The sequence below is a fragment of the Dromiciops gliroides genome, chromosome 1 (assembly GCF_019393635.1).
Source record: "Dromiciops gliroides isolate mDroGli1 chromosome 1, mDroGli1.pri, whole genome shotgun sequence".
Classification (NCBI taxonomy): Eukaryota; Metazoa; Chordata; class Mammalia; order Microbiotheria; family Microbiotheriidae; genus Dromiciops; species Dromiciops gliroides.
Window position 1 is genome coordinate 734,510,127 of NC_057861.1, and position 26,839 is coordinate 734,536,965.

Consider the following 26,839-nt stretch of genomic DNA (forward strand, 5'->3'; position numbering starts at 1 on the left):
ATCCTGCTCTGTTTTGAGGGAGGCTGTCGGTCTCCTTCCTTGCCCCAATACTTCGGCAAGCTGCTTAGCTAACACTCCCCAATTAAAAATTGGTCCCTACATATATATGTATATATGTGTATATATAAAGGGTCTTTTCTTTCTTGGATAATAGAGAAGAGAGAAGACAGATTTTTGTTTATTAAAAAATTAATTTAATTTAAACAAAAGTCTACATTCAGTAGAGCTCCCTGTTAGAGGCACACTGATGCTTTACACAAATGGTAAAATGTCATTTGAAAACTGGAACATTTGGAGGACTTCTGCATCTAGAGGGAAGTATTTGTCTGTTCAGACTGTGCTTTAGAAATCCTCCATGTTTGTGTCAAACTCTCCTGGTACAAAACCATCTTCTTGTTAAATGCCTTATTTGATAGTAATAATCAGAGAAGTGGGCAGCTAGGTGGCCCAGTGGATAGAGTGCTGGGCCAGGAGTAAGGAAGACTCATCTTCCTGAGTTCAAATCTGGACTCAGATATTTATAAACTATGTTACCCTGGTCAAGTCACTTAACCCTGTTTGCCTGTTTCCTCATCTGTAAAATGTACTAGAGAGGGAAATGACAAACTATTCCAGTATCTTTTACAAGAAAACCCAAATTGGGTCATGAAGAGTTTTACATAACTGAAAATGTTTGAAGAACAAAAATCAGTCATTGAACTCTTCAGTTATGCTTTACAAGGAATCTTCTGTGATTTTAATAAATACAGAGAAGAAACCTTTAATAAGTCACTTTGTGAGGCAGCTAGGTGGCACCAGCCCTGGAGTCAGGAGTACCTGAGTTCAAATCCGGCCTCAGACACTTAACACTTACTAGCTGTGTGACCCTGGGCAAGTCACTTAACCCCAATTGTTGAAGAAGAAGAGGAAGGAAGAAGAAGAAGAAGGAAGAAGGAAGAAGGAAGAAGAAGAAGAAGAAGAAGAAGAGGAAGAGGAAGAGGAAGAGGAAGAGGAAGAGGAAGAGGAGGAGGAGGAGGAGGAGGAGGAGGAGGAGGAGGAGGAGGAGAAAAAACAAGCCAAGCCACCTGAGGGCAACAAGGTTCTATCAAGCCCAATCATCCACCCAGATAGTTCCCTTCCTGCCCTTTGTCCTTAAGTATCTCAAGTATATACTATATCTCTCCTACCACCCTCACCTTCATGCAGATTAATTGCAGCAATAAAGAATCAATTATGCTGCTGAAGTCACTCTTCTCCCTAGCCATATGCTAAGAAAATAAGTTCAGACTTCCAAAACTTAGCTCCCCTTTATGCTTTACAGACACATCTTGCCTAAGCCAGAAGTTGTACACTCATTGAACTCAGCAACCTACAATTTAGTTTGTGATTCCTACTTCCTTTTGTGAAGTTGGAGTCTGTGATGGGTGCTGCATCAAATATACCCATTCCTTAGACATTTGTAAAAAAAAAAAACCAACAAACATGAAAACTAGTGGATCCATGATGCTCCAAACAAAACTTACACCACATAGTCCCAAAGTAAAACAGGATCAAGAAAATATTTGTCTGTCTATGCCTTTCCATTGCTTTCATCTGACATTATTCCAAGCAATCACTAAGTACTTGTTAATTACCTGTTACATGCCAAATACTGTCCTATGCACTGGAGATACAAATACAAAAGAATGCAATAGTTCCTGCCCTCAGAGAGCTTATATTCTCTCAGGGGAAGACAACATGTGCACAAACAAGTAGACATAAAATAATCAGAGTACTTTCCATGAAAACTGAACCTTATTTTTGCCCTGAATTACAATGTTGGCCTGTTTCAAATGAACCATATTCATTTATATGACATGAACCATGTAATAAGCAAGATCTTCAATCTTGGAATTACTTGGACCAGCTTACTCTATTGAGCAAATGAACCGGGTAATTGCTACATCTCTGCCTTCTTTCATACTGATTTGATGTAGCCTCTGCTATGGTTTTTATTGTCCAAGTTATTTGGAGAATCCTTCTATACCTCCTCTTCTTTTTGCCCTTGTAGACTCACTCTACCTAGTTTATGGAGTCTATTCCCTAGGGCTACTCTACTCCATCCAAGTATTCACAGCCTCAGTACAAAGCAGTCATCTCCTGCATGGTCCTTGCTTCCTGCAGCAAAATAACAGCTATGCAAAGGAAGTCAGAGGTTGCCAAATATTCAGTATCAGGCCAGCAGGATTAACTCCAAATCATCTATTAGCCAGTTTTTGAAAATGAAGAGAATTTGTGACCTAAAATCTGGGAAAGTATCTTAATAGAAGAAAAAGATGGTCCACATGAAGTTTTCTGTGTAACTTCCTGCCAGACAACTGAAATGGTTTGTGTCATTTCAAACATCAGTTTCTGGGGCTAAACATGATTTCTGGGACATATTGTCATAATGAAGACCAAGGCCAAGTGTTCCCATCCCAGTTTGAGCTTGAAGCAGATTTCTCAGCTGCAGCATCTAGGGTACAGGATTATATAACTGCCCAATCAATACTTCACTTCCCACTGGGGCCATGAGAATACCAGCTCATTAGAGAATAGGGCAAGCCTAAAGGGCAGAGGCAGAGACAGAGGAAAGAACCTGGTTATTGTGAGCTCCCAAACCATGTGTTTTCCAAACATAGACACTCCATGAAGCTATCTAAAAGACGCTGGCCAAAAGAAATAAAAGAAGTATGGAAAATTCAAATCCAAGAATCCCCTTGGAAAAGATCAAATATTCTACTGTCTTCTCCATTTATTCCAAAGGTTAACTCTTGTGCATCCTGGACCGCCTGCCATTCCTGGGGAACCTAGGAACCCCCAACTCAAAATCAGGATTTTTAAATGTATAAAATATATAGGATTCTAAAGGGAGCCAATTATATGGTGATACAGAGATCAACATACTTTGAGAGACAAGTTCAAGGACTCTAGGCTAAGAACCAGTGACTTACTATGAATTATTACTCAGACCTGTTGATAATACCTAAATGACTCTAGCCATGAAAATGCCCCATTCAGCACCTCTTGTCCATGGTCCTTGACTTTCCCTGCCACAAATTGATACTTTCCCAGGCTAAGTGGCAATTTTCAAGGTTGCTTTGTCTAATGTGCACTCCTGAATTACTGGAATATAAATACACTAAATGCCTAGCTAGGCACTTCCTCACACCAAACACAAGAGAGACAGACAGATGGGGGACAAGGAACAGAGAGAGAGAGAGAGAGAGAGAGAGAGAGAGAGAGAGAGAGAGAGAGAGAGAGAGAATGAACAAGAACACAAGGTACCAAGTCATATTCAATCAACTAATAAGCATTAAGAATTGAGGGGAGGGGGCAGCTAGGTGGCACAGTGGATAAAGCACCGGGCCTGGATTCAGGAGTAACTGAGTTCAAATCCAGCCTTGGACACTTGAAACTTACCAGCTGTGTGATTCTGGGCAAGTCACTTAACCCCCATAGCCCCACAAAAGAAAAAAACAAAACAAAACAAGAATTGGAGGGGGGGGAAGGAGTGCATTTGTGGAAAGTATTAACGTACATTTGTAATAATAGCTGACATTTATACAGTGCTTAATGTTTTCATGATCTCATTTGAGGTGGGTATTACAGGGTTTATAATAACCATTTTAAAAATGAAGAAACTGAGGCCGAGCGACAAGACTTTTCCCTGGTCACACAGCTACTATGAGTCAGGGGCAGGATTTGAACCCAGATCTTCTTTGCTACAGGGTCAGCCATCTACCTCGTGTTGCTTTTCTTCCCTTTATTTTTAAAGTTAGGTACCTGAGCCCCAGAGAACTGAAATACATAGATTTAGAGCACAAAGAAACCTTAGAGTCCATCAAGTTCAAACCCTTCATTTTACAAATGAGGAAACTGAGGCCCAGAGAATTGAAGTGACCTGCCCAAAGACACCCAGACAAATAGTAAGAGACAAAGCCAAGGTTCACATACCCAGGTACTCTACTTCTATCCCGTGTTTTGTTTTCCCACTGCTTCATGTTAACCCTCCAAGAAGGAATTTAGGCAAAAGTTACAGTCCTATTGCTCATTTGTGTATCTGATTCTCACTTTTTACATGGTTTGGCCAGGGTTTGGGTAACATATCTGTGTATGGCAAGTCCTGGAGTCTGTTCCCTAATTCTGGGATGGGACTGTGCACTCAAGTTAAATCCACACAGATGCAGCCTTCCCATGTGTTACATACATCATGTTCTTTCTCATGGACTGTTGAAACTTGTTCTCTGTTTGTATTAGCAGAACTAGAGACCCCCTTTCCTTCCTGGTGAGCCAAAGATTGTGCTCTTGAATATGTGAGAGATCACATGACACAAAAAGACTAGGCTGGCCATTTGACACAAAGCTCTAACATCGTGCCAAAAATAATACCTCTGTAGATGTGCAATCTCATCAATGTGGAAACTCTGTCCAATGTGGTAGACTGCCTCATTGTTTTTTATTTTGTAAATTTAAAATCATTTATTTTCTCTCACTCCCAGATCAAATTTAAAGACAACATTTTCAATCCTTATTCTGTCCAACTTTTGCCCTAATCTACCACAAATCTTTTACAGGGTCTAACAAATATTCCAAGAACCTTCCCCTGGATCTCTTGACATTGTATGGTCACCAACGGAGCAGAAAGAAACTGTCTCCATTTGGGCATTTGTTTTAGAAAGAAGTCTGAGGTTTTTTAAAACACCATCATTTCCCAAAGGCAATTCAACTAGCCCTCTTCTTCCTTTATCATTTAGGGCCCAGTTCATTGTCCAGACAAGAAAGTATACAATACAGTCACAACCCCCCCCCAAAAAAAAAAATGTTGTTCCTAGTAATATTGTCAATAATAATACATTTGAAGAAATTAGTAATACTATCAATAATGACATATTTGAAGACATTAATACCTACACAATATCAGGCTCAACATATACTCCTAGTAATGTAAAATGGATAATAAAAGGTGTGAAAATTATCCTGATAAAAATATATACAATATGAACAAAATAGGGGGCCCATTTTCTAAACCAGCTTTAGAAAGATTAACATTTCCTCATTAAAAAAGAGGAAGATATGGGCAGCTAGGTGGCTCAGTGGATAAAGCACTGGCTCTGGATTCAGGAGGACCTGAGTTCAAATCTGGCCTCAGACACTTGACACTTACTAGCTGTGTGGCCCTAGGCATGTCACTTAACCCTCATTGCCCTGCAAAAATTAAAAAAAAAATTTTTTTAAAGAGGAAGATTCATATACAGATATTTTCTTTTAAAAAAACATATTTATTTAAAGTTTTGTGCTCCAAATTCTATCCCTCCCTCCCCCTTTTCCTCCCTGAGATGGTAAACAATCAGATATGTTATACATATGCAATTATGTAAAACATTTCCATATTAATGATTTTGTACAAGATGACAAATAAAAAGGGAAAAAATGAAAGAAAGTGGAAAATAGCATGCTTCAGTCTATGTTCAATGAATACCAGATTTTTCTTTGGAGATAGATAGTATGCTTCATCATTAGTCCTTTGAGATTGTCTTAGATCGTTGTGCTACTGAGAATAGTTAAATCATTCTTCATTGAATCATACTGCTGTCATTGTGCACAATGTTCTCCTGGCTCTGCTCACTTCACTTTACATCAGTTCATACAAGGCTTTCCAGGCCTTTCTGAAATCATCCTGTTTATCATTTCTTATAGCACAATAATATTTTATCACAATCATATACCAGTTTTTTATCCATTCCCCAATTGATGGGCATCACTTTAATTTCCAATTCTTAACCACTACAAAAAGAGCTACTATAAATCTTTTTGTACAAATAGGTTCTCTCCCCACCCTTTTTAAATCTCTTTGGGATACAAACATAGCAGTGGTATTGCTGGATCAAAGGGTATGCACAGTTTTATGGCTCTTTGGACATAGTTCCAGATTGCTCTCCAAAATGGTTAGATCAATTAACAACTCCACCAACAATGCATTAGTGTCCTAGTTTTTCCACATTCCTATCCAACATCCAACATATCCCTTTTTTGTCATATTTGCCACTCTGATGTGTCAGGTGGCACCTCGGAGGTGTTTTAATTTGTATTTCTCTGATAAATAGTGATTTAGAGCATTTTTTTTCATATGACTATAGATAGCTTTGATTTCTTTGTCTGAAAACTGTTTATACATATATATTTTCAAGGCACATGATAAACAGATCAAAAATTTATGGGGGCAGCTAGGTGGGACAGTGGATAAAGCACTGGCCTTGGATTCAGGAGGATCTGAGTTCAAATCCAGCCTCAGACACTTGACACTTAATTAGCTGTGTGACCCTGGGCAAGTCACTTAACCCTCATTGCCCTGGCAAAACAAAAACAAAAAAAATTTACAGAAAAAATAATTTTGGACCATACAGATATCACATTACTAGATAATAGTAAAAAGCTAATGATAAGTACATAGAACTAGATTTCACAAATATAACTGAAAGTGAAATCAAAGACCCTCCATGGGGACTAGCCAGATAAACTTTACCAATAATATACATACAAAGAAACATCAAAAAATGCCTGAAACATGGATTTGCTCCTAGAAGCCGAGGGTGGTAGTGATTATGACAGTGATTCAGGCATAAACCACTGACACCAAAAATTTCAGAATGACAATTATGAAGGATGGCAGAGATATTGATCAAAGCAACTACAACAAGAAAATACTAGAAATTGTACAACACATCACTTCAGGTTACAAAAATTTCTCACCTAAAAATATATGATCTGGGGACAGCTAGGTGGCACAGTGGATAAAGCACTGGCCCTGGATTCATGAGTACCTGAGTTCAAATCTGCCCTCAGAAACTTGACACTTACTAGCTGTGTGACCCTGGGTAAGTCACAACCCTCATTGCCCCGCCAGAAGCAAACAAAATAACAACAACAACAAATTTATATGATCTGTTGGTTAGAATTAGACATCAGAAGCTCTGTATCTTTCAAAAACAGACAAGAAATCTCTATTCCTACAAATATAGGCCTCAAAGTTTCCTTGAGAATTCAATCAATAAAGTGTACTTGAAGCATTATCCCAGCCAAAACAGTTGCCCACAATCTCTAGGACATAGCATTGATCCATAAAATATAAGAACACTTTCAATATAGGACACTATATGAAACATTGAATCACCTACTTACATGAAATGAACAACTCTCAAAACATAGAAATATAGCAGAAGAAGCTAAAACCATGTGCAAACATGCTAAAGTGCATAGCATGCCTTTTGTCCAGTCCAAAGACCCTTTCAGAGAACCTAGGAAATATGAACTTACAACCCACTGTTCTTATTCAATCACAAAAAGTAATCATTTTATCCATGCATGTAATCATCTTTAGAAAATTAAATATAAAATAACTAATAACCAACATTTGTGGAGTGCTTTAAGATTTGCAAGACTTATGTATGGGTATATATGTATGTGTTCATATGCACGCATATGTGTATGTGTCCTATATGTGTACATATACATTTATTGAACACATGGAATATATACATATAACATATCTATGTATTGTCTATGTATACTGATTATGTTTATGACAATAGCTAACACTTTTATGGGCCAGTCATTGGGCTAAGTACTTTAAAATCATTATCTCATTTGATCCTCACAACTCTGGAAGGTAGATGCTATTATTACCCCCTCTTTACAGAAAAGGAAACTGAGGTTTAGAGAGACTAAGTAGCTTAGCCAGAGTTATATAGCTAATAAGCATCTGAGAAAGAATCAATCTTGGTCTATTTCATTCCAAGTCTACCAATGTATTGATTACTCCACAGAAAATAGAGACCTGACCCAGAACCATTTCTATTTGAACACCATCAGCAAAGAGGAGAGGAATGAGATGAATATGAATTTAAGAAAAATTTGAACCCCATAGAATGATGATGGGAACTAGAAGACAATAACAAACAATAACAACAACATTTTTCAAAGAAGCACACAGACAGCTGTGATCCAGGGGTGGGACTGGAAAACCCCCAAAATACTACACTTAAGATATCTGTTTGCAGTCAGTCTGTTCTTCAAAGAGGGGAGGACACAGGAAATTCAGTTGATTGGCACCTAATCAGGCTAAGTTTGGCTTCTGTCATTGCTCAGGGCTTGCTTAGGTTCTATAGTCAAGACTTACTTGGATAGTGGACATCAGCTGCCAATGGGCAGATGACCAAAAACAGCTCAGGATCAAGGCAGAAGGATCTCAGACTAAGTTTCCCTCCAATCCCTTTGCCCCTTTTGGTCATCCTGAATCTCCCTGACTACCTCTCAATGCCCAGGGCTTCCTATTCTGATTTTCTACTTGGACTTCTCTAAAGCCCAATCCAACTCTCTTCTATCTATCTTTGCCATTGAAATGGATCTGTTTACAGCTCAAATCACATTATGCACGTGGTTTATCTTCTACTTCACTGTGAGGCCAGGTCTGAAAACAGACTCACACCTCACCTAGGAGTGAAAAATATCAGAGTCTTTTCCACCAAGGAGAGAAGTCCCTATCTCCTTAGGTTAAGGGAAGCAAGGCCATTGGGGGTGCAAGCACATGGAAAGGACTCTTTAGGCAGTAAAACAAATCTGTTCATACAACATCACCTTGTTCCATTCTCTTGCACAAAGTAAACTGAAAAGGGATGGGTAGAACCAAATAATTTGGTTTTCTTGGATATGATGGTCTAATGTTGACTCACTGATTCAAACACATAAAAAGAGACAAACTTGTTGCCCTTGATTTTCTTGGATTTCATCCATTGTTACCTTGGAGAAATGTCCAAAGTGAGCATTTTAGGGCATTTTATGGTTAGTATTATTCATCTAGTCATTCCTTGTGAAACACTGTCTTTGGGTGTAATATGACAATGTTTAATGTCACTCCTATTTATTGCTGATGGACCCTGGAAAAGAATCTGGCGGGGGGGGGGGGGCGGGGGGCTTTCTCCATCTAACATCAAAATTAGTTGGCATGACTGTGTTTGGCCCAAGAAATCTCAATTCATCTGGACTCACTTTTGTATATTTTCAACAACAATTTAGCTTTCATGGGTTTAACTAACAGATTCATATGTCTGTCTGTCATGTCCAGTTTTTGCCAATTCCACTTCTTTACCACGAAGTTACTTTCCAGCTTTGAGCATCATCTTAGCCTTGGTGGATACAATATAGATTGCACAAGGGACACAGCAACACTGAACTTAAAAGAGGACTTATCACAACTGGATTTCTTGCTGATCTCTCTTCCAGGAAAGCACATCTTTGATACAATAAAAGTGCAGAACATCAAATGAATGTTAATATGCCCTATATCCAAGGAGAAATTTCTTGGCCACATTTTTGGCATGAATAGTAATACTTTATAGCATAAAGGTTTGTCTTCCAACAAATTCAAAGCTTCAGAGATGGATGTATGACCTCATTGATCCTCTCAGTATCCTGGGGGAAGCAAGGAGGGAACACAACAATTTTCTTCCATTTTGCAGATGATGAAACTGAGGCCTGAAGATCCTGTGACATGAGCAAGGCCACATAAGAAATGACTGACATAACTCCAGCCTCAAGCCACAATTAATCCACCAGCCTACCCTCCCTCTCTTTAGATCTTTAAGAAAAAGGACACACTATGAATGCCAATGAATCACAAAAAGTGCTTTCAAAAGCATTAGCCTTCCAGCAACTATGATGTATTCAATGGGTTTTCTGCTAATGAGAATCTACTCTCCTAGTTATTAAAATCATCAATGAGATTTTCTTCTGTATTCTCCTTTTAAAAACTTATCACTTAACTGATTCAACCATTCTGGAGAATGATTTGAAATTATGCCCAAAGGCTATAAAACTGTGCATACCCTTTAATGCAGCAATACCACTACCCAGTTTATATCTGAAAAACATTATAAAAAGTGAAAAAAACCCACATGTACAAAAATATTTATAGCTGCTTTTTTGTGGTGGCAAAAGAATTGGAAATTGAGGGGCTGCCCATCAATTGGGAAATGGCAAAACAAGTTGTGGTATATGGATGTAATGGAATACTATTGTGCTGTAAGAAATGATGAGCAGGCAGATTTCAGAAAAACCTGGAAAGACTTACATGGACTGATACTGAGTGAAGTGAAGAACCAAGAGAACATTGTACACAGTAACAGCAACATTGTATAATGATCAACTGTAATAGACATAATCTCTTCTCAGCAATACAATGATCCAAGACAATTCCAAAGACTCATGATGGAAAATGCTCTCCACATCCAGAAAAATAATTATGGAGTCTAAATGCAGATCAAAGCATACTATTTTGACTTTTGTTGGATTTTTGTTTGTTTCTTCTTTCTTGTGGTTTTATCTTTTGTTCTGATTCTTCTCTCACAACATGACTAATATTGAAATATGTTTAATATTTGTGTAATGTATAACCTATATTAGATTCCTTGCTGGCATAGGGAGAGGAAGGGAAGAGAGGGAGAAAAATTTGGAACTTAAAATCTTACAAAAAGTGAACTGAAAACTATCTTTACATGTAATTGGAAAAAAAAACAAAATAATATTTAAAAGGAGGGGAAAGTCTGTTGCTTTTATTTATGTAGCATTCCTTGTTAACTCTAAGATTCAGTGTTATCTCTTAGGTAATCAACCCTGGCCAGAGCCATCATCCAACCAAAGGCTCTATTGCCAGATTATGCAAGATACACACAAAGCCAGAAGAAAAAAAGCATTTAATTAAGGGAGGAAACAACGAGAAAGGAAATCCACTAGTAAACGGATTCCCTGCACTCATACATACATGGGTGTCAACTTCTAACAGTACAGTTAAAATGAAATTGCCCTTTAATCCCTCTGATTTACTAGCCCATAGAAGGGACAAATCCCCCTGATTTGGGAGGATACAGTCACTTCAAAACTCATAGTCCAAGGATAAATGTTCCGAGTGAAATATTACTTGCCTCTCATAGTTTCTTTTCTCAGAGGTTTGGGCTAACCTAGAGAATGGCTAGAATCCCTCAATTATATTCACCTGGGTCTGGCCACAACTTGGAATAAGGAACACCACAATCTTACCATTCTTCATCATTTTCTAACTAAGGGCCCCAACTTCTTGCATTTCTGCTCATGCTACTCATTCTGACTACCTTCTCTCCCTTATGCATCCTGCCTACTTTTTAAGCTTTCTGCAATACAGAGAATCCCCCACAAATCTGGATCCTTTCCTAGATGCATCCCTAAACTCTGCATTCAGACATAAAGCCTTCTGAGAAATGTAGTTCAGAGAATTTCTCCCTTAGATCCTTGAGAATTGCTCCTTAGCAATGCTTCCTCAGCTTTATACCTTGTAGGAAAGGAAGGCTTAGAAACATCAAGTCAACACTTATTTTCAATTACATTTCTACTAAGACCTTAATAATATTCTTTTATCATCCTCTTCTAATCTTTTTATCCCCTTCAGTTGCTTGACTTCTCAACTAGATGGTTTTACACTTCATTAGACTGTACGCTACTTGAGGGCAAGGACTATCTTTTACCTCTTTTTGTATCCCCAGAGCTTAGCACAATGCCTGGCATGCGGTAGGTGTTTAATAAGTGTTTATTGATTACTGATTGCATTTACCAACATGGTTCAGTACTTGAAGTTTGTTGAAATTGAAAGGCAAAGCAATCATTCCTCTGCAGTCCCAAGCACTCACTACAGTCTCTCATAAGTTTGACATGAATATTCTTAAAGGAGATATTTAGAAGGCTATCTTTTTGTACATCCTCCTCCCTCTTCCTTTCTACCTTACACACCTTCCTCCTTCTTCTGCCCATTAACTAACCTGACCAAATCTCGCCCTGCTGGGTCTGGCATCTTTAAGGGAGTTGGGATTAGGCCAACATGAAGTATTCCAGCATTTTCTAACAATTTACCAGAAAGAAGAAAAAAAAGATTAAGCAGGATTTATTGTGATTTTCAGTTGCATGTAAAGGAGGACTGGGGAGCTTAAGGGAGTCCTAATAAATTCTGGAACCTTTCACCTCTGACTTGCCAGATCAAAAAATGGACCAGCTGACAGTGAAAGTGAGTGCTGCCTATCTCCTTGTGTAGCCTTCTCTGGATGAGTTAATGACCTGTCCTGCTACACTGGATAGAGTGCACCAAAGATCCTTGTTAAATACCTTTCCCGGACTCAGAAATAAATCCACAAGCGATTACGTCTGTTTCACGTTTCCCTCAACTCCTGTTGCCAACCAATGTTGACCCAGCTTCCCTCCTAGATAAGGGCTTGGGAATTCCCATTAATTCTCCACAGCATTAACACATGGCCTTAAGACCATTTACTCACAAACGGGCTCAGTTTCTAAACACCATCAGTTCCTCTGTGTGGACACTTGAAGTTGGGGAAACAAATGGTCCCTACTGATCCTCTTGAGAAAAGTAAACTCCATTTATCTTCCTGGGAAAGTAAGTAAAAACAAACACACTGGCTGCTTTGAAAATGGAGAGTTGGAATTCTAGCCTCCCCAACTGAAGGCAAACACTCTGAGGGTTTCTGGATCTTACTAGAATGGTCTAAGGCTGCTTCGCTTTACCTGGTTTATTGAAAAGATAAACTGACTCACAAGTCAGGCTTTGCTGCCCAGGCTTCCTTTGCCAATTGGAAAATTAAGCACCAGAGAGATGCTCTTCATATTCTCAAACTCAGGGTTCATTAGTAAACAGTTTATCTTCACCTTGTTAATATAGTGAGGTATTTAACGTAAACTTTGAATTATTCAAAGCATTCAGAAAGGCAGCTGCAGTGGTTGGCGGCTGACTGGATTTTCCTTGTTTGGTCTCCCCCAGCATGCTGCGGTGATAATGTGTTTTGGAGAAGAAGGAGATGACTCCTGGTTTAGTCAGTTTCCCACAGCTGTGTTTATAAGCATCTTATTTAATGGATAGGTGAGCAGGACTTAAGCAACTGGGCTTCAACTGGGCTACTGTAGGCCTGGGGGCATTCACTCATAGGATGCTCCATGTAAGCTGACCAACTGGAGAACTTCATGCATCAATGAAACTCATGAATATAATAGGTTCATACTTAAGGTTGGTAGACATTCGGGCAGCTGAGGGTGTAGTGGATAGAGTGTCAGGCCTGGAGTCAGGAAGACCAGAGTTCAAATCTGACCGCAGATGCTTACTAGCTGTGTGGTTCTGGGAAAGCCACTTAACTCTGACTCAGTTTCCTCATCTGTAAAATGGCAAAGGAAATGGTGAACCACTCCAGTACCTTTGCCAGGAAAACCCCAAAAAGGATCACAGAGAGTCAGGCATGACAGTAAGGACTGAACAACATATTTTTTGTTTATTTGTGTCCATGCTGATTTCCCCTTCCCTTAAAAGAATGTAAAACTCCTTGAGGGAAGGGAATGTTTATGTTGTTGCCCTTGCATCCCACCCCTCCTTAGCACAATGCCTAGTAAACACTAGGTGTTAAAGATATGTTTGTTGATCAACTGAAGAAATTTTTTTTCCCTAATGGAGCCTTTACATCTCTAATTAAACATTCTCCTTAGCCACAAGTCTGAACAGATTACTCCTCTGCTCAAAAATCTTCACTTGCTCCCTATTGCCTAATTTGCAATGTTACACATATTGCAACATTATTTTGCATATGCAATAATATGTCAATTGCTACATTCCTTTGTCTCTGGCTTCAAGGCAGTACAATCCTGCATTACCCATCCCTCCCAGTCTTTCTCATATATTATACATTCTAGAGCGACTGAATTAAGCTCCTTCTTCAATATGCCCTGTGACCTCCCATCCTGTTCCAGGATGTTCTCCCTCCTTTGCTTTGTTAGCCAAATGCCTGCTCATCCCTAGATGCTACCTTTCCTGATCGCCTAGTCAGCATTAGCAATAATCATAGCATATACCAGTAGAGCACTTTAAAGTTTATAAAGTGCTTTAAATGCATTAATTCCTTTATGCCTCATGGCAATCTGGTGAGACAGATGCATTCTTATCCCCATTTTACAGATGAAGAAACTGAAACTGACATAAGCTTGCCTAGGGTCACAAAGTTGGTAAGTGTCAGAACAATTTGAACCCATCTCTCTTCTGACCAGAAGCCCAATACTCTTCTGTCCTCCCTTTAAGACCTTAGAAGAGAACATTGTACCAGGTTGATGTACTTATCCATAACACACATTAACACTTGACATTCCCATAAGTCTCATCCCTCTACTAGATGGTCAACTCCATGAGGACAGAAACCACATCAGTTTTGTATTTTCCCTAGGGGGGTGCTAAGGACCAGTACTTAGAACCCAGTGCTCTGCATCTGATGAATGTTTCAAGAATGTTGATTGACTTGAATGATTTTTTTTCCTCGACAGAAAATCTTCCACATAAATGGGTAGCATCAATGTCCCAGTTCAGGGCAGGTTTTAAAAGGCTTTAAATGACAAATCAAGACTTTTATATTGGATTCTAGTGGTATCAGGAGCTTAGAGTGGTGAGATTCTAGTGGCATCATTGAAACTTGCTGAGTAGGCAAGCAACATGGTCAGGCCTGTGCCTTAGGAATCTGAAAACTGACTGGAGAATGGATTGGAGCGGGGAGGGTCTTGAGCCAAGGCACACCATTTCGAAGGCTCTTGCAATTGTCCAGGAGAGATGTGATAAGGGACTCTACTAGAAGTGTAGCTATGTGAGTGGAGAGAAGGGGCCATGGGTGAGAGCTGTTGTGAAGATAGAAATGACAAGAGATTAAATATGTATGCGGTAAGTAAGACAGCAGTAAAGGATGACGTGGAGTTTGTGAGTCCTGATGACCAATGAGATGGTGGTGCTCAAAACACTAACAGGAAAACAGGGAGGAGGGGAAGGTTTGAGGGGAGAGGTGTGAATTCCAAATTGGGCCTGTTTAGTTTGAGATGATTAAGGCATGTCCAATTCTACCTATATAGATTCTTAGCCTTGGAAGCTGCCTTGAAGAAAGGGGTGCTTATACTTCCTTCAGCCAGGGAACCTTCTTCTAGTCTTCTATTACTATTCATTTAAAATACTTTCCTCATCATCAGTTTCTAGATTTTACTTATCATCTCTGCCTATTAGTGGCTACCCACCATTCGAGGCTTAGCTCACTGCTCCTCTATTTTCAACTTCCATGGTGCCTGCTTATATCCACATGTCACTTACCTCCCTTGGATTGTCATTATCTGACTCTGCATCTCATCCTCCCAAATGGTAAGCTTTTTATAAAGACCAGAGCCTTGAGTTTCCCTTTAGCTTGACTCTTTTAGAGTGAGAGCACCCAAAGAGCAATGGCTGTCTTTTTTTCCTATTGTATCACTAGTACTTAGCACAGTGTTTATAATGAGTGCATAAGATATAGTCATGGTTGTAAACATCTTTGTGTCCCCCAGAACACACAGCAGTGGGATTTTTACATGGTTTGTGGTGGTTCTTCCGTTATTCGGTTGTGTCAAACTCTTCTTGACCCCATGGGCCATAGCATACCAGTACTGTCCACAGGGTTTTCTTGGCAAAGATACTGGAGTGGTTGGCAATTTCCTTCTCCAGTGGATTAAAGTAAACAGAGGTTAAATGGCTTGCCCAGAATCATACAGCTAGTAAGCTATGAGGCTGGATTTGAACTCAGGTCTTCCTGACTCCAGGCACAGAGCTCTATCTATTGGGTCACCTAACCGCAACTCTTAAAGTAACTTGCCAAAAATCAAGTGGATGTATTCTTTGCCTACAGTAATCTATGAAACAACATTATACACTGGGAAATCTGATGCATCCATGTTGTAACAGGGTTCTATTTTTCATTAGAAATCTGAGCAACATTGTAATGACTCAACTTCTCCTATTGCTACAAGAGAAAAGATTCAAGTAGAATGTTTCTGAAGATATCTCTTCAGCTTTTGAAATCAACTCAGTGATTAACATATAGATGAATGGTTAACCCTAATTTGGTTTCCTGCCTACAATAACCCTATTGTCCAGTGTACTCCTGAGTAACTTACCCTACTGTCTAACTGGTACACAACCTAATTCAGGAAATGCAAATGGATTTTTATTATTTTTATTTATTTAGCTAGTTAGTTAGTTAGTTAGTTAGTTATTTTTGCAGGGCAATGAGGGTTAATTGACTTGCCCAGGGTCACACAACTGGTGTCAAGTGTCTGAGGCCAGATTTTAACTCAGGTCCTCCTGAACCTAGGGCCAGCCCTTTACCCACTGTGCCACCTAGCTGCCCCCAGTGCAAAAGGATTTTTTTTTTTTGGTGAGGCAGTTGAGGTTAAGTGACTTGTCCGGGGTCACAAGTGTCTGAGACTGGATTTGAACTCGGGTCCTCCTGAATCCAGGGCCACCTAACTGCCCCCTGCAAATGAATTTTAATGTAAGTTTAAGTATGTTGCATAGAACCAAGGCTGCTCTTAGGTTCAGGGTTCATGGGATCATAGAAGCTTAAGTCTAGAACTGAAAGAGACCTTAGAAGTAATCTAGTTCAATTTTCCATTTTACAGATGAAGAAACTAAACCTTGGAAAAGTGAAATGACTTATCCAAGGTCACACAGGTATGGCAAATAGTAAAGTCAGAATTTGAACTCAGAATGTGTGACTCCAAACTCAGTACTACTCTTTCCATGCCTGCCCCTTATCCAATACTGATTCTACCACAAGACCTCAGTTTCCTTATCTACAAAATGATAGAGTTGAACTACGAGACCTCTAAGGTCCTCATCTTGTTCTGAACTTATGAACCTAGGTAAAACATTATTAGGAAAGCACATATTTAATTTTAAAATATATATATAAACTGGGGGCAGCTAGGTGGCACAGTGGATAAAGCACCAGCCCTGGACTCAGGAGGACCTGAGTTCAAATTTGGCCTCAGACACCTGACACTTACTAGCTGTGTGACCCTGAGCAAGTCACTTAACCCTCATTGCCCTGCAAAAAAAAACAAAACAAAGTAATATGTTTGTGTGAATATATATATATATATATATACACACACACAAACTGCCAACAAATGATTTGGAGATTATTCCCTATCATGAGTTATTTATTACAATACCTCCTAACTCTAGAGTCAATTACAGATACTTTTTTTCCCTCTTTCCTTGTCTTCCTCCAAGTCAATGATTTCTGGGAACACTTGTGTATTCAATTATTCAAAGACTGATGATTTCTCTAAGTAGGTAGAATGGGGAAAGGGGGAGAGAAGAGGCTCTGCCTCCCAAGTCAACTCTACTATGTGACTTCATTCATTTAAGCATTTCAAGGCCTTTTCATTAGGAAAACTTTAATTAAAAGGAAAACATCCCTAAGGTGGGTCCTGCCTTGAGCCCTTATCAGCTATGGACATAATTATGAATGAACACCTTAGCAAGGGATTGGCTGAACAGAATACAAGACAGGGGGGTTGGCTGCAGTCAAGAGAAAAGTACAGAGAATTGGATGTGATAAAAACTTGACTACTTCCCAATTTTGTCAAGGATTTCTACACTTGGGTTCAAACCTTACCTCTATTGTTTACTACCTGTGTGATCTTGGGCAAGTCATTTAACATCTTTTTGCCCCAGTTTCCTTATCTATAAAACAAGGAAGTTGGACTCAATTACCTCTAAGAAATCTATTATATTTCAGTTCTAATCTGAGGATCTCTGAATAATGATATAATATTTTCAATTCTTAAATAGAAGTTTTTCTCAGCATCTTTTGAAATATGTTTTCATTCAATTTAGTATATTTTTAAGAAGGGCTAGAAAATGTATCCTCCCATATCTTTTATTTATTTGTTTGTTTGTTTGTTCATTCATTCACCCACTTTATTTGTTTGTTTGTTTGCTTTTGGGGGGGGAGGGGAATGAGGGTTAAATGACTTGCCCGGGGTCACACAGCTAGTAAGTGTCAAGTGTCTGAGGCCAGATTTGAACTCAGGTCTTCCTGAATCCTGGGCCAGTGCTTTATCCACTGTGCCACCTAGCTGCCCCCCCCATATCTTTTAAATTAAAAAATATATATTCAATCAAAATTCAACTAAAACCATGTGTGTACACTCCTCCAACCAATAAGAGAGTACATTCAATCAAGTCATGATCTAATACGGAAATATGTTTAACTTGATTGTTATGTATAACCTATATCTGATTTCTTGCTCTCTTGGGGAAGGGGAAGGGAAGGGAAGGAGGGAGAAAAATTTGGAACTCAAAATCTTACAAAAATGAATGTTGAAAACAACCTTTATGTGTAATTTGAAAACAAAATAATATACTACCATAAAAAGAAAGAAAGAGAGAAAGAAAGAAAAGCCACAAAAACAAAAATCAAGTCTTGCTAATCCTCATTTAAGATCATAGGACTTAGAGGTATATGGTATCTCAGAAATCATCTAGTCCAACCCCTTTATTTTACAGATCAAGAAACTGAGGAAGCAGAAGTGATGGCTGCACAATAAGCAAGCTGTAAAGGCAAAATGCAAACTTGTGTCTTCTTACTCTTAACCCAGAATTCTTTGGCCTCTGTCATGTCACTTTCCTCTTAACACCCAGTATTTCCATCTTCATCTCTCCTCTCCAGCCTTCAGATTAGATGGCCTAATCTCTCCTCCAATCTCTTTCCCTTTCCATCTCTCATTCCTGGCACATCAATTTAGCTTCTGCTTTGCAGTCAAACTCCCTCCTGACCCCCCCTTGCCCAGTATAATCAATCACTAGGCTTTTTGTATGAGTTCTAAAGCTGCCTTGCAACTCAACAATGAATGCAAAGGGAAGTCGCTTTGATGAAAGGGTGCTGGGACTTCTTTCATCCAGAGCACAGTTCTTCTGTTACTATTAATTTAGAATGTTTATCCAATTATGGCCTCTCGGATTTCTGGCTCACAGCCGAAGGAGTAGCAAGGACCAGGCTGAAAAATCCTCTTAATCCCCCAACTGTAGTCCTCTCCACATTACAGAGGGTAGGAGACGGCACAGACCTTCTTGGGAAGGCCGAGACAAATCACAAAACAGTCTGGCCTTGTGGTTAGCTCTGCATCCCTAGGGAGCATGAGGGACTGGCCAGATGCTAAGCTGATTCTAGCACTCTGATTGATTTGTCTCATACAGTGTGAATATGACATTAAATGACTTGCCCAGGGTTACACAGCTAGTAAGTGTCAAGTGTCTGAGGCCAGATTTGAACTCAGGTCCTACTGAATTCTGGCATTAGGGTCGCATTAGGGTTAGGGTTAGGGTTAGGGTTAGGGTTTTATCCACTGTGCCACCTAGCTGCCCCCCATATCTTTTAAATTAAAAAATATATATTCAATAAAATTCAACTAAAACCATGTAAGTGTCCACCCCTTCACCCAATAAGAGAGTACATTCAATCAAGTCATGCTCTAATATAGAAATATGTTTAACATATTTCCTGCCTGCCTCCCTTTCCACAGGCCTTGATTCCAGGACTGCCTAACCCCAAAGCTGTCTTTTCCTCTGTGAAGTACTACACACCACCTCTCTAATAGGTCTGGACCTTATTTTCTAGTTCCTTCCTTGGCTACCATTTGTGCCCCTCCCCCCTTTCTCCATCTAGAGATATAAAGTCCTTATACACATCTACACAGCACAGTGCCCTCACAAGAAGGTATTTAATACATGTTTGCTGAATAAAATCGAATGGTTAAATTCAAGGACTCATAGCATGGCAGTATGTATAATTTCCAAACTTTACCTGGACAGAAATCCTCTCTACAACATGTCAGACAAGTGGTCAGCCCTCCTGGGGAGAGGGTGGGGAGGTGGGGTGGGGTGCAGGTTGCGGAGGAGGACGGGGGCAGCTAATCTATGTTTGGCCAGCTCTGATTCCTTTCTATTAATATCAAGCCTAAAATTTAAAAAAATTTTAAAAATATCAAGCCTAACTGCCTCTTTGTATCTGTCCCCCACAGCTCCTAGTGCTGCCTCTCCTCCGGGACCAAAAAGACCCCCCAGTTCCAAGGGACAGCCTTTCAAATATTCAAAGACAATCCCCATCTCCACTTCTTCCCTCTTGCCCCCAGTCTTCTCTTCCCCAGGCTTCTTCTCCCTATATGCCCTCACTGATCTTCTCAGGAAGTGATCTCGAGGACTTCCATCATGAGATCATTTGGACCCGAAAGAAACTTTAGAGGTTGTCTAGTCCGGGACATCTTTAACTTTTTCCAGTCGTTACCCCTTTTCACTGGAGAAATTTTTACATGACCCTAGGTATGTGGGTCCATAGACTAGGGATATAAAAGAGTAAAAGATAACCTTTTACCGTTGCCAAATTTTTCATGACCCCCACATTCAGTTACATGACTCCACAGGGGGTTGTGACCCACAGTTTAAGAAGTCAGTTCTAGTCCAGCCCCTCCTTTTATAGATGAAGAAACTGAGGCAGACAGAGCTTAAGAGATTCATCCTGGGTCACAACATGAGGAAAGTGTTGAACGCACATCCTAACTCCAAATTCAGAACTCAGTTCATTCCTCCCTATCTCCTCCTCCTCCTCTAGATGGTCCCTTGCTTATGAAAAGATAGGGTTATGGAAGCAAATACTCTGTTCTATAAGCAAATGACTGGACTCCAAACTTCATTTCTCCCCTTAGCAGTGGGGAAAATAATACCTAAGGGATGGTGCTTTATCTATTCTTGTCCTGGAGGGGGTTGAAGTGGACTAGTATGCTCAGCTGGCAATCTGGCAAGCTTCTGGGGCAACTTGAGATCCCAAATGAGAAACTTTGCAGCCCAGCAGGTCAGCAGGCCTGTGGGTTGAAAGAAGGGGGCGTCATTCCTTAGAGCGTAGATGGAAGCCATGACTCAGGTCATATGGAAGGAAGAGACAAGTATATTAAGCTAATAGGCCTGACTCTCCAGGGTCTCAGAGCAGGGCTTCTCAAACTTTTTCCACTCACAATCCCTTTTCACATGAGAAATTTTTAAGTGACCCTGGGTATATAGGTATATAAAATAGGTATACATAATTCTTTAGTATTGCCAGATTTTTCATGGCCCCCACATTCAGTTACATGACCCCATATGGGGTCACAATCTACAGTCTAAGAAGCTTTTTCTTAGGGTAATAAATTTAGGCACATAAGCCCTGCTGTCTTCCCAATTAAGAGGGGAGTTAGGTGGTGCAGTGGATAGAGCACCCAGCCTAGAATCAGGAAGACCTGGGTTCAAATCCAGCCTCAGAAACTTACAAGCTATGTGACACTGGGCAAGCACTTAATCCTGTTTGCCTCAGTTTCCTCATCTGTAAAATGAGGTGGAGAAGGAATGGCAAACCACTCCAGTGTCTTTGTCAAGAAAACCCCAATTGTGATCACAAAGAGGTGCACGTGACTGAAATGACTGAACAACAATCCCTAATAAGCAGAACTAGACTTAGGAAATCTGGCAACTAGGAGGTATCTTCTTGGGCAGGGGGCAGGAGAGAGAGGTCCAGAGGACATTATGCAGTCATTGGGTGCAGTCATGTCCCGAAGAGGCTGGTCTCAGTCCCTAAGGCGTGGCAGACAGCTCCTGACCCCATTTAACCTTGGAGAGAAAGCAGGAAGGAGGAGATGGAGGTGGGGATTTGGGGGTACAATAGAGGAATGTGAGGCCCCGGAGAAGAGTGGGCTATTTGAGGTAGCACTGCGCAATAGACAGGACTACTGTGGGGAAGAAATATGCCCCCAAGATGTCACCACTCAAGGGAAATTCTTGAGTTACTCGACCCTACTTATAGCTCTGCTAATTAGCCTCAGGAACCATTTCTCATGCTTGGGTGGCCACCAGTGATTGTTTAGGGATTCCCAGGGCTGGTTTTAAGTTTCCTAAAGCAAAGACCAAAAACTTTCCATGACTCCTTCATATATATTGAAGAATATTCAAGCTTCCTCGGATGACATTCATTGCCCTCTGCAGAATCCCCCCAACCTGGATTTCTAACTCAACCTTACCTTTTGCTCCCACACATTGAACCTTTAAACCAGATCATATTCCATGAGGTTGCCAGAATATATCTCATACTTTCTCACCTCCAGACCTTTCCTCAATCTATCTCCTAAACCTGGAAAGTTCCTCTTCTGCCTGCCTCTACCTCTTTAATTCCTACCTATCCTTCAAGTTTCAGTATACTGTATATATCATTGCTTCCATGATGCATCCCTGATCACCGGCTTGTCCTTTTCCCCTTAGCCAGAAGTTTTATTCCTTTTAATTTCTAGGGGGTGGGGGCAGCTATGTGGTGCAGTGGATAAAGCACTGGCCCTGGATTCAGGAGGACCTGAGTTCAAATCTGACCTCAGACACTTGACACTTACTAGCTGTGTGACCCTGGGCAAGTCACTTAACCCTCATTGCTCTGCAAAAAGAAAAAAATCACACACACAAAAATTTCTAGGGGATGCCACAGTACACAGAGTGCTAGACCTGGAGTCAGAAACACCTGAGTTCAAATCTGACCTCAGACACTTGCTAGTTGTTTGACTTTGAACGATTAACTTAACCTCTGTCTGCCTCAGCTTCCCTATCTTTAAATGGGAATAATAGTACTTACTTCCCAGAGTTGTTGGGAGGACCAAATGTGATAAAACTTATAAAGTGCTTTGCACACATTAAAGAATTATATACATGCTATTATCATCCTTAGTATAATTGGCAATTATATATTAATAATTCAGTCACTTTTTTAGTTATGTCTGACTCTGTGACCCCTTTTGGGGATTTTCTTGGTAAAGATATTAGAGTGGTTTGCTATTTTCTTCTCCAGTTCATTTTACAGATGAGAAAAAGTGAGGCCAAATGGATTACATGACTTGCTCAGGTCACACAGCCAGTAAGTGTCTGAGGCTGGATTTTAATTCAGTTCTTAATAAATGATCATTAATCAAAACCATCTGCCCTGCTAATCATCTCCTGGGTCACCTTGGGCAAATCACTTAATTTCTCTGGGCCTCAGTTTCTTCATCTGTAAATTGCAAATCAGATGGCTCTGGTGTCCCTTCCAGTTTGTATTCTCTGACCCTAACAGAATGGCCAGTATGGAACATGAGGCTCAGAGTGCTATGCTTGCTGCAAGGCAATCCCCACAGGATGCATTTCTGTTTGAAATGCAGAATTTGAGCAGATGAGAGCCAGGCCCTTTAACAACAGCCCCAATGCACAGCCTGTCTTATCATGTTAGAAGATCCTGGGACACCTTCCCAAAGCTGTGAGCTCAATAAACAGCCCTGCCAGCCGAGACAAGCCACCGGCCTAAGGAAATGGGACGATATCTCCAACATCTTTGGCAAGGTAATGCCCCCAAGAAAAATGAAATGGTCAAAAGCCTATAAACCTTTCAGAGGTTACCGAGATCAGAAGAGCAGCCTTGGCCAACCAAGGGAACAGAGAAGGGTGAACTTGCCTGAAAAAGCATTGGCCTGGAATTCCACTGGGTGATGCTATTCCCACAAAGTGCTTTGAAGTGAGTATGGACCAGGGTTGTGCTGGAGCCAAAGCAATACACCAATGACACACAGATCTCTCCACAGCTGGAATCTTAGCTAGAGTCTGCTACCTGTGCATTCAGGGGCAATGTCAGAAAAGCACTCTAAACGTACTATCTAAATTGGATGCAACTCCAAAGCAGCTGTTAGCTTTCCTTGAAGGACATGGGGGCAGATTCTAGCATCATCTGAAGATGAGTTTGCTGAGAACACAGATATGGGATTAAAGAAGGTGAGTTGACTAATTGTTCTCCCTTCCTCCGTATGCTTCTTCAACTGTCTGCCTAGGTCAGTTTGCTGTTGTTCTTTTTTTCAAGGTGGTTTTCCATTTTTAAGTCATTTTCCCCTCATTATGTTAATATTTAATTTTAAAAGATTTCATATTTTTCTTCATTGTGTCAATATGAAAAGCTCAGTGAATCATTGATCATAATACAGATTATTCATAAAATGCAGTTACTTTATAGGCACCTAACAGAAAGAGGTGACTGGAAGCCATTCCATAGGACATAAGTGGCCAGAGGGTATAAACAGCTCTCAAAATAGAAATCAGGATCTACAAAAAAAAAATTGATGAAGAATGCTCCAAATCATTAGCTGTAAGGGAATTTTGAAACAAAATAATTCTGAGGTTTCACCCTATACCCAAAAAATTTGCAAAGAGGATAAAAGATTTGAACAGTCATTGTTGAAGGGATTGTGCTATTGGTAGTGATGAATTGGTCTAAATATTCTGGAAAGCAATTTGGAATCATGCACGGAGAAGGGGGTGACTACGATGTCCAAACCCTTTAATCTAGATTCCACTGCTTAGAATATACCCCAAAAATGTCAATGACAAAAAGAAAGTCCCAATGTACACCAAAATATTTAGAGTAGCACTTTTTGTGGTAGAAAAGAACTGGAAATAAAGTGGTTGACCATCAACTGAAGACTGGCTAAACAAATTGTGTTACATGAATGTAATGGAATATTACCAGGTTGTCTTTGGGTTTTTTTAAGCATATGAAGAATACAGAGAAGAATGAAAGGACTCCCATGGACTGATGCAAAGTAATCAGAGCCAGGACAACAGAATTGACAATGACTACAACAATGTTAAGTAGAAATAATAATAATAACAACAAAACAATTCAAGATAAATTATAAGGACCAAGCTTGGACCCAAAGAAGGCTGCTCATGCTGGTTTTTGTTGTTGTTGTTGTTGTTTTGCTGAGGTTTAGAATGCTGTGTAAGCAGCTAGATAGTTTGGGGCCTAGAGTAAAGAAGACCTGAGTTCACATCTAGACTCAGATACTTAATGGCTATGTGACCTGAGCCCAATCATTTAACTTTTGTTTGCCTCGATTTCCTCAACTATAAAATGAGCTGGAAAAAGAAATAGCAAACCATTCCAGTATCTTTTCCAAGAAAACCCTAAATGGAGTCATGGTGAGTTAGACATGACTGAAAACAACTGAACAACAACAACAACAGAACATCACATATAATGTCTTACTTTTGACAACTTGACTAGATTTGATGAAATACACTTTTCACTCTTTTTATACTTTGTTATAAGAGATGGCTCTTGGGGAGGTACTAGGATATAGGTTATATAAAATTAAGAAGTCAATACAAATTCATTTTTTAAAAAACCAAAGCATCAGTAAAATAGTTTTTAACAGCTTATGAATAGAGTGAAAAGGATTTAGAAAGAAAGAAGTCAGAGGAATGAGAATTCCTAGACTCTCATCAACCTCACACATGAACTCTTGCACATAGCCTGCTGCTTAGTGTCTCTGACTCAAATCTCTCCCCATTCCAATCCACTTGATGTGGTCATTCATGGTCACTCAGCTGCTAATGTGGCCTTCCTAAAGAGCAGGTGTAACCTTGCTAACCCTCTCCACCCCCAACCCAATACACTTCAATGGTTCCCTATGACTTCCAAAATCAAATATAAAATCTTCTACTTGACTACCTTTCCAGTCTTCTTATACTTTCTTCTTTCAGTTATACCTGCTATACCTGCCTTCCTGCTGTTCTTCAGATACCATACTCCATCTCCATCCCCTTGCCTATTTTTTCTTTCTTTTGTTTTTCTGGGGCAATGAGGGTTAAGTGACTTGCCCAGGGTCACAGAGCTAGTAAGTGTCAAGTGTCTGAGTCTGGATTTGAACTCAGGTCCTCCTGAATCCAGGGCCAGTGCTTTATACACTGCAGCACCACCTAGCTGCCCCTTCATGTCTTTTCATTAGCTGTCCCTCATAGCTAGAATGTTCTCCCTTGTCATCTTCACATGCTGGATGCCCTGGTTCCTTTAAGGCTTAACTCTGATTTTACCCTCTGCAAGGAGCCATTCCCAGTCCTTCTTGATATTAGTACCTCCCTCTGAGGCTACCTGATATTTACACAAGTGGGGGTTCACAGTTGCTTGCAGGTTGTGTCCCCCAGAAGAAAGTGAGCCCTTGAGAGCAGGGACTGTTTGCTTTTTTGCCTTCCTTTGCATCCCCTGTACTTAGGGCAGTACCTGGCCCATAGTAAGTGTGAAAGAAATGCTTTGTGATTGATTGACTCATTGGGAAAAAGCAGAGAGGTTGGCAGGATTCAACATGACAGGGCCTTTTCAATTTGTATTGACCCTGAAACCTGATTACATAAAATAGAGGGTTATAAGGTTTGTGGTCACTTGTTATTCAGTCCTGTCTGACTCTTCATGACTCCATTTGGGGTTATTTTGGCAAAGATACTAGAGTGGTTCAATATTTCCTTCTCCAGTTCATTTTACAGACGAGAAAACTGAGGTAAACGTGGCTGAGCAACTTGCCCAGGGTCACACAGTTAGTGTCTGAAGCTGAATTTTAACTCAGGAAGAGGAGTCTTCTTGACTCCAGACCCAAGGCACTATTCATTTTCCCACCTAGCAAAATATATACTTGCAGAATTTAATTGAGTTGAACTGAATCAAGTAAGGCCTAGAGAAGGAGGTAGTACTTGAGCTGAGCAGGAATTCTTAGAAACAAACCCATTGCTCTCATCCCAGCCAACAAAGAGAATGTAAGAAAATGCCTAAGTTTTCTTTCAAACACACATTTCTAGAACCCACCCTCCCTAAACTGTTATGGATATCTGTCTTACAGATGGCAATATTTGAAGAAAGCTATCCTATCACTACTGAGTCCTCTCTTCTCCAGGCCAGACACACCCAATTCCTTCATCCAGTTCTCATGGACCCAAAGCACTCCAGCATCCTGCCGGCTATTCCTTTGGACATTCTCCAACTTACCAACATCCTTCCTAAAGTATAATACCTGGAACTAAAACACTGAAGATTCCAAATGTGACTCAATCTAGGCAGAGTAC